This window comes from Rattus norvegicus, chromosome 10, assembly GCF_021556685.1.
Source record: "Rattus norvegicus strain SHRSP/BbbUtx chromosome 10, alternate assembly SHRSP_T2T, whole genome shotgun sequence".
Taxonomy (NCBI): domain Eukaryota; kingdom Metazoa; phylum Chordata; class Mammalia; order Rodentia; family Muridae; genus Rattus; species Rattus norvegicus.
In genome coordinates, this window is record NC_141543.1 from 57339888 (window position 1) to 57348433 (window position 8546).

Sequence of the window (8546 nt, forward strand, 5' to 3'; positions counted from 1 at the left end):
AAAAGAGAGGAAGTCTACCTGGTCTCCTTCCAGCAAGATACTAATGAGGCTCTCTGGACAGTAGCATCCCTGTCTGAGAAACGAACTGGAAATCTGATAAGCTGTCACGGTTCATTGTAGGGAAATCTGCGGGGCCTTGAGGTGCCCACTACCAGCTGCAGGACTTTAGACTTTGATATGAGGTAAAAGGCTGACAGGGAACAAAGAACAACCCATGCCCATGTCACCCTTCACCTTCTTGCCTGCTGACAGTTTCACCTCCATGAGAATCGATGCCTACCTGGCTGCTATCCTCTGTGGGCCTATATGCAAGGACCTGCATAGGAGCCAACAAGAATAATAAATCTGGAGGCATCTAATTGGATCAGCAGCTCCAAGACATGCACTACAGCAAAGACAGAATGAGGATCTGCACTGAGAAGGAAGAACCAGGGCTTTCTGGATTCTATATTGCTCCATGTAAATTAGAGGTCTCATGCCCTGGGCTTGGATGAGTCAGGTCAGGTCATGGAGCTGCAACTGGATGGAACTACAAGATTCCATATGTTCTAGATCTGTGTTATCAGAAAGTGAGTCATGATCCCCTCATCATGAGTTCAAGTCCCACAGGCTCAAGTGATTGACTAGGGTAAGGTCATGAGACTAAAACTGTGATAAAGGGAAGAAAGTGAGCTCTGAGTATCTCTGCCTTCTAATGCTGGCTTCCCATAGCATGAAGAAGACACAAGTAGCAGTGTTGTGTCCAAAAACATAAGGATGAGTTGAGTGCACATCCAAGATTGTTGTGTTCATCTCTGGGATGCAACCCATTCCTGCCCAGGCCAAAATCTCTTCCCCAGGAAGCCTCTCCAGACCCTACTCACTCTCACTGAACTTCTGTGTACCCTACAAGCAGCCTTTAAGAAGTCAGTTCAGAGTCGTAAGACTGTTCACAATGCTGGGGATGCCACATGTCCTCATGAGACTGTAGGGTTCTGAGGTATAAATACTCTATTTCACATGCCCTTTTCCTTTTCATAGTGCCCAGGAATGTCCAGTGAGTACAGCAGTTCATTGCCTCTGAGTCACTCAAAGATTGCCCTATGGTCTTTAAGCAAAAGCAGTCCAGGTAAGGGTAAGATACAGGGAACTTGGATGGGCCCATTTCCAGTGGCAATTCTTAATCCCTGCCTAAAAAGGAAAGGGAGTATGTTTCATGTGCCTGCACCTGAGGAGATGTTGCCATTGTTCCTGTTTCTGAATCCACCCCCTTGTCTCCCAGCTAGCGTAATTCCTGGTACAAGTATAGGTGTTCATTGAATGCATCAATATGAAGGCTGATATCTGATGGTTCATTTTTCAAAGTGACCAGAGCCATCTTAAGTCGTAAGACAGATAACCAGGAAACACCAGGCCCTACTAGAGTCTGCCAGTGTAGCCAGGTGAGCTACATCCACCACATCCCTAAGTTCAGAGTAGAAAATAATGAACCATCAAGCTTGTCTCACAAGCTTCTGACCTACCCAGGCCACCATCCCAGAAAGCTTTACAATAAACAAAATGTAAAACATTAAATATAGAGATGACACTGTCAGTAACTTTTGTTGGGGAAATGAAAAGGACAGAGAGAAAGAGAAAACCTAGATGAATGTAAGATTGCACCTTCCTGATTACTCAGCCAAAGAGGAGAGGCTGAAGAGGCTTGTGATGTTGAGGGTTAAAACCCGTTCTCTCACCCACTCAGCACAGTAGCCATTCTAGACTGAGGACTGGCTTTGCAGGGACATAAACTGCTTTGAGTTCACCACTTTAATTCTCTAATGCCTTTTATCAATCATTACCTTCTTATCCTTCACACCATTCTCGTCCTCTCTTGCTCTGGTCTATACTAACAAGGGTTGCAGTATGTGATGGCCAGAGTGACCAGCACTTGCAGAATGCAAGGATTCAGCCGTGGCATTAGCCAGCAGCTGTATCCTCCAATAGACTCTCTCCCTCTGCAATGCCCCAATGAGTCTCTACAGCCCCCAGCAGTGTCAAGTACCATGAGCTGCTGGGCTGTAGAACTTCTGTTTGGGTTTCTCCAGCCATTAAGCAGTACTAGTTTCCTGCTGTTCCCAAACTGTGGAGTAGCTAGTTTTCCTCTTTGTGCATCTCTCAGCCCATCCAGTGCCTTCGCAATGTATCCCAACTGGTGGTTTCCCTATGTTTGGAATACTTAGCATGATTTCTGATGTTTGTGTCTAAACTTAGACTGACAGAAGAAAAAAGACCGAAAAAGGAGAGCACGGAGAAAAGGAATGGTAAAAGAATGGAGAAATGCCTGCTATGCACAAAAGCAATGATTAGCTCTCACTGAACATGGAAATAAATCCAGAGGCCCTTGCCTCTGCTCCAAGAACACTGTTTCTGAGATAAGCAAAAGAATCCTTTCTGGAGGAATACTAGCTTTTGTTATCCCTACTTTCGGAGCATCCTGAAATCTCACACGTAGCCAAAAAGACGTGTTCTCAGTAGAATAACCTCACATTTTCATATCTATTCCTCCTGCTTAAAGATGAGGTTGACCATTGCTCTGAGCATCTTCAATTCTGAGCATCCTCAACTCTAAGCCCTGGACTTGTTGAGCATGTACTGCAAAGGGGCAGGAATTGTCACAGTTTCTTCTAGGGTTGAGATCACTTGTTTGTCTATAAATAAAAGTTAGTGATGAAGCAGTTGGCTTTAGGTTGAAGATTCTAGCTCCAGATATCTTCTTCACTCCCAACTTAATCAGAGACAGATTGAGTTCACGAACAGTGACAGAATGCAAGGGGCTTGGGAAGGCTCCACAGGGCTTGGCTAAGTAGTTGCTGAATGCTGGGGGATCCCCAGTATCTTCAGTCATGGAGATTTCTCAGCATCTTGTCCCTCCCTCTTGCCTGAAACAGAGAAGGGCATTCTTACCTCCTCTGTACTGCCAAAGACACTCATTTCCTCTCTAGGCTCTTTTTTAATCATTTCTCTTCACCTGCGTTTTTTTCTCCTTTATCCCCTGCCTTACACAAGATATCTTCATCTTAACAGAACCAAAGATGTGGTCCAGGAATGGGATGTACAACAGGTGGGGATAAAACCAGAGATTAGGGTTATAAGGGCTAGCATTTTTATAAGAATTGAAGAAGACCCTGCATAAGGGTATAAGGCCAAATCCCATTCAGAGCCAGTACCAAAGACATGCGTGTAATCTGACAGTTTCCTAACTTGTAGAAATGTCTCTAAAGATTCAGCCAAGGGGTGGTGACCAAATGCCAATGGACTTTCTTCAGAGCAATGGCATGACAGATCATGTGAGGATGAAGAGGTCAGTAGAAATCCAATAAACAGTGCCCAAAGGGTTGATCATGGAGTTAGGCCTTATCAAGGAAAAACAGTTTCTTCTGGAATCTTTACCACTCCCCTATACAGGCATGCACCCAGGCATCCCCAGATACACAGTCTCAAGTGACATCTAAGAATATCCACAGCTTGGAAACTTACTAAGAAATACAGAGTGCTGTCCTGTTTTATTTTGTCCTCTAGAATGAAAGATTGAAATCTAAAATCATGCTTTGCTTGGCTCTAGACTCCTTGCCTTTGCTTTATGGTAGAAGAGCATCATGCAGATTCCAAAATCTTAACTGTTACTTGTCTCCTCCCATCATACTCTCTATCCCAAGAAAGTTTGATGACTTGCCTTAATAGGTCTCTCAAAGTGCTCATGGGATTGCCATGAACACACCTGCTAGCTATGCTCCATTAACTCCATGTCCCCTCACTCTGTTCAGATCCTCTTACAGAGAGTCATCAAGTACTCTCAGTCTCCAGAGGAGACTATGACTAGATAAGCTGGATCTCTGGGTCCTGCCACATCCTGAACAGGGTCAGGATGGGACATTCTGGAAGCACAGAAATAGGAGTCCAACTGGGAGGAAGGGTGCTAACAAATACTGAAACTGCTATCTAAATATAAAAGTGGAGTTTCCAGTTTTGGTGTTTCTGGAAGCACTTTAGTTTATATCTAAAACTAGATACTAGCATAGAGACTAGCTGTAGCAAGACATAACCGTAGGGACCTGTATAAGCAAGGCCAAAGGCCCAGAAATCATGGAAAGCTGGGCTATAGAGGTCATAATCAAAACTGCAGGTCTTCCCTTCATGAAAAAAGACAGTGAAGAAGACAGCTGTCTCTAGCTAAATGGCATGGCTTTGGTCGCCTAGAGTGTAAATCTTCAGTTAGGGAAGGTGTCTGGGCAAATAGGACTGGATGGGCTGGGCAGATGGCAAAATGCAATGGAAAAATAGCCATGTATAGCAAGTTTACACATTAAGATAGAACAGCTTGAGGAAAACTTATTTGGGATGGAACAAAATATGGTTTATCTTATGGAAAGGACTCAAGCATGGTGATGTCTAAGAGTATTTGCCAGAAGGAATTTAGAAAGCCCAGACCTTCCTTGCCTCTGAACGTCTTCTATAGTTAGTGATTGGACTCTGTGTGAGCTGTGTACACTAAAGATGAATTTCCTTCAAAGCACTCCGGCTGACAGAGTAGTAGAAAAAGAGTCGAGCTAGATTAAGGCAGAAATAAATGAGTATAAATTATGTGTCAGATAGTTTATCAGTTCGAGTGGGAGAATTAATCTGCAATATGTTTGTCTCTGAGTGGAGAGTACAGACTGTAGCGGTGGCAGCAAGGCGGCACTGGGGTTGAGAAATGGTTCAATTAAAAGAGTCAAGCCTCACCTCTGTGAAGGCTCCTGCATCATCATTAATTCAGCCACATTACCTTCTGCAAACATTGCACAAGGTCCTGTTTGCAGCTTCCAACGACTCCGAGAGGAGGGCCAGCTGCCAGCAGGACTGTTGGGGCTCCTTAGGGAAATTAGTGATTTTCCTACCTGACCAGATCCTAATTTAACCAAGTCCTGCCCAGAGCAGCTGTAACTGTTTGTGTTACATAATCCTGAAGGAGTGTGATAGGAAAGAAGAAGACACTGCCACAAAACAAACAAGACGGGACAGTAATTAGCTACCCAGGAGAAGCCAACATTTCTCCATGGATCGGGGATGGGCCCCTCACACTATGTGTTTATAAGAGCTCCCGGGCTGTGCTTACATGGGTTGTCTCTGGACCACCTTTCAGTAGTACTAATCCAGATTCCTCAGGTATGAAACCCATGAGTATCACCTGGCAGCTCATTAGAAATGAAGACCCCAGACCTCCTCGATCAGTCTCTGCATTTTAATAGTATTGCCTGATGGCTCGCAGGCTTGTTTATAGCTAAGATGTGCTCTAACAGAACTTCTCCTTGGTTTTCTTAGAAATCTTCCTGCTCTCCCTTTCTGTGTGTGCCCACCAGTGTTTAGGATATGAGTAGTTGGAGTGTACCTGGGTTCTGGCATAAATTTCTTCTTACTTCTGGGTTCTCGTGTGAAAGAGAAATATCAAAGGATTGTAGTTGAGTAGGAGACTCAACACAGAAAGAAGAGATGAGAGGAAAGGCAAAGGTGTAAAATTAGAGAAATTAAGAGAGATAATAGAAGGTATAAGTCAGGACTACTGAGCCAGTGCCTAATATTTTCTAGAGCAGAATTCTAATGATGCTGGCTGGTGAAACAGACCCTGAGCCTGGCAAGTCCTCCTCTTCTCGCAGAATGTCTAGGTAAGCATGAACAGTGAGGGCCATTCTGCTTCATTTTCATACACACAGAAATAAATACCCAACAGACACATGTTAAAGCATCTGACAGCCCTTCCAAAGAACCAGGTGAGCCTTAGAAATGCATCATTTGTGGATATGAGGATAGAAGGGAACCTACTTTTAAAATCACTGTTCTATTGCTATGAAGAGACACCATGACCAAAGCAACTCTTAAAAAAGAAAGTATTTAGTTGGGAGCTTGCTTACAAGTTCAGAGGGTTAGTCCATGCATGACATTGGAGCAGTGTCTGAGAGCCACTTCCTGACCTGCAGGCCAAGAGAGAGAACTAGGACTGGCATGGTCTTTTGAAACCTCAAGGCAAACTCACAGAGACACACTTCCTCCAACAAGGCCACACCTACTCTGACAAGTCACACCTCCTAATCCTTCTCAAATAGAACCACTCTCTGATGGCTAAGCATTCATGTATATGAGCCTATGGGAAGTTTTCCTAGTCAAACCACCACACCACTAAGATAAGTGCGAGAAAGGAGATGACTTTGGTTCTTATCACTAAAGACATTAGATGCACAAAAGAATGCAGAGAAGTCAAAGCAGTCATTTCTCTTGGCTTTCTGGAAAACTGGTATGTAGAACTGTCAAGGAGAAAATATTTCCCAGTCTGGACTTACCTGAGATGGTGTACTGGCTGGTTTTGTGTGCCAACTTGACACAAGCTAGCGTTATCACAGAGAACGAGCCTCCCTTGAGAAAATGCCTCCATGAGATCCCTATAAGGCATTTTCTCAACTAGTGATCAAGTGGGAAGGGACCAGCCCATTGTGGGTGATGCCACCTCTGGGTTAGCAATCCTGGGTTCTATAAGAGAGCAAGCTGAGCAAGCCAGGGGAGCCAAGCCAGTAAGCAACACCCTCCATGGCCTCTACATCAGCTCCTGCCTCCAAGTTCCTGCCCTGTGGAGTTCCTGTCCTGACTTCCTTTGGTGATGAACAGCAATGCAGAAATGTAAGCAGAATAAACCCTTTCCTTCCCAACTTGCTTCTTGGTCATGATGTTTGTACAGGAATGCAAACCTTGACTAAGACAGATGGGCAAAAGAGCAGAAGTCTCCATTTATTCTAGGCCAAAGGAGGATTACATTGCAAAAAAATGAGGATAAGTTTGTGTGCTCCAAGTGTGCTCCAAGAAATTCCACATACAAAAAGGTTTCCTTCCTGGCCATCTCTTGATAGCTGTATGAAAGAGGTGTCAGTGATGTAGAAAATACTTTTGGCCAGCTCAGGCTGATAGTCCATAAGGATCCTGAGCAGAGGTAACCATCCTGTCAGTATGCAGTTATCAAGCAGTAGCCACTGGAGCTTCCTCCCCCACATGCACATACAGAGAGAGAGAGAGAGAGAGAGAGAGAGAGAGAGAGAGAGAGAGAGAGAGAGACAGAGACAGAGAGAGACAGAGAGAGACAGAGAGAGACAGAGACAGAGACAGAGACAGAGAGACAGAGACAGAGACAGAGAGACAGAGAGACAGAGACAGAGACAGAGATAGAGAGACAAACACACATCTATTCAAAGATTGTATTTTCCTTTATGTGTACAAAGTGATGGGTTTCATAATGACATCTTAATTCCAAATTTATGTGAAGATTAAATGACATTATACACAGGGCAACTCCTTATAAAATTCAAACTGTCAGTTCTTTGTTGAGCTAACCATCCCACATACTGTGAGTCTATCATCAATGAAAATGCAAGCACGGGACAAAAAGGATTGTGGGAGGAAGGCTTCTTCCTTTCCTCTGGCGGCAGCCTTCAGGTGATCCAAGATGGGTGCATGTAAATACATTTAGGAGCTATGGAGAAAGAAGCAGTCCGACATGATGTGCTTTCTTCTGAAGGTCTGCTGCTGGCAATACCGCCAGCTCTCCTCTGCACTGCACAGGGCTCCCTGCCCTACCTGGCCCAATAAAGCATGAAGACTGGGATACAAGGCTAAACAAGGTTTTGTCATTTATAAGATTCATGTCCAATGTAGTGGTCACAAACACTTGGCTCCTAAGGGTACAACTTATGGCAAGTCTGTCTGTCTCCCATGGTGTTACCCAACTGAAATTTTCCTGAAGCCTTCAGTCTGTTGCTGAGCAGAGAGTTGGGCGCCATTATGGGGCTTTGTGAGTCCTGAATCCCTATTGGGTTGTTGAAGATTCCACATATAAATTTTTGGAGGTTATCCTCATTGATCCATTCCATAAAGCTGTCAGAAGAAATCCTGACACTCAGTGGATCACCAAACCAGTCCACAGGCACAGAGAGATGTGTGAGCTGATATCTGCTGACTGCAAGAGCTGTGGCCTTGGAAAGGGCCACAAGTTCCACTGAACTCTAGGTGGATCTCACCATGCAGCCTAGAGAAGGCCCAATACTTTCCAGCTCCACTGTTACCCCTAACACACGTCATATTTGTAAAAATCATAACCAATAAGCAATTTAGGAGAGTCAAAATAAACAAAGAAAATGCAAGCATGGTGCAGACATTCTAGTACATTCGGGGTGTGATTTTTCTCACCTAACTTCATCCAGTCATTCTATGCAGTTGTCCTGGCAGAAGATTGATGACATGATCACTTTTGGTTTTGACACTGGAAATATTTGGTCTCAGGAAGAAGAGAAGTACACAGGCTATGTCAAAGCATGAAACCCCTGTTTCTCACCCCCAGCCCAGGGGCAGAGAGAAAAGACAGAAACCAGATTCTAGATAACATCTACAAGCAGGAAGTTCTACAGTCAACATAAGGAGCTCTCAGCCTTCACCCTATGTCACACAGAAAGTTCTGGCTGCTGCTAGGACTCGGAAACAGCACAGAAGCCAGCTGAGTCCCTGAAGGC

General features: G+C 44.4%; 1 pseudogene; it reads left to right on the forward strand.

The window, feature by feature from the left end:
- Positions 1-7486: 7486 nt before the first annotated feature.
- Rpl15-ps7 (ribosomal protein L15, pseudogene 7) lies at positions 7487-8108 on the forward strand (annotated as a pseudogene).
- The last annotated feature ends 438 nt before the right edge of the window (positions 8109-8546 follow it).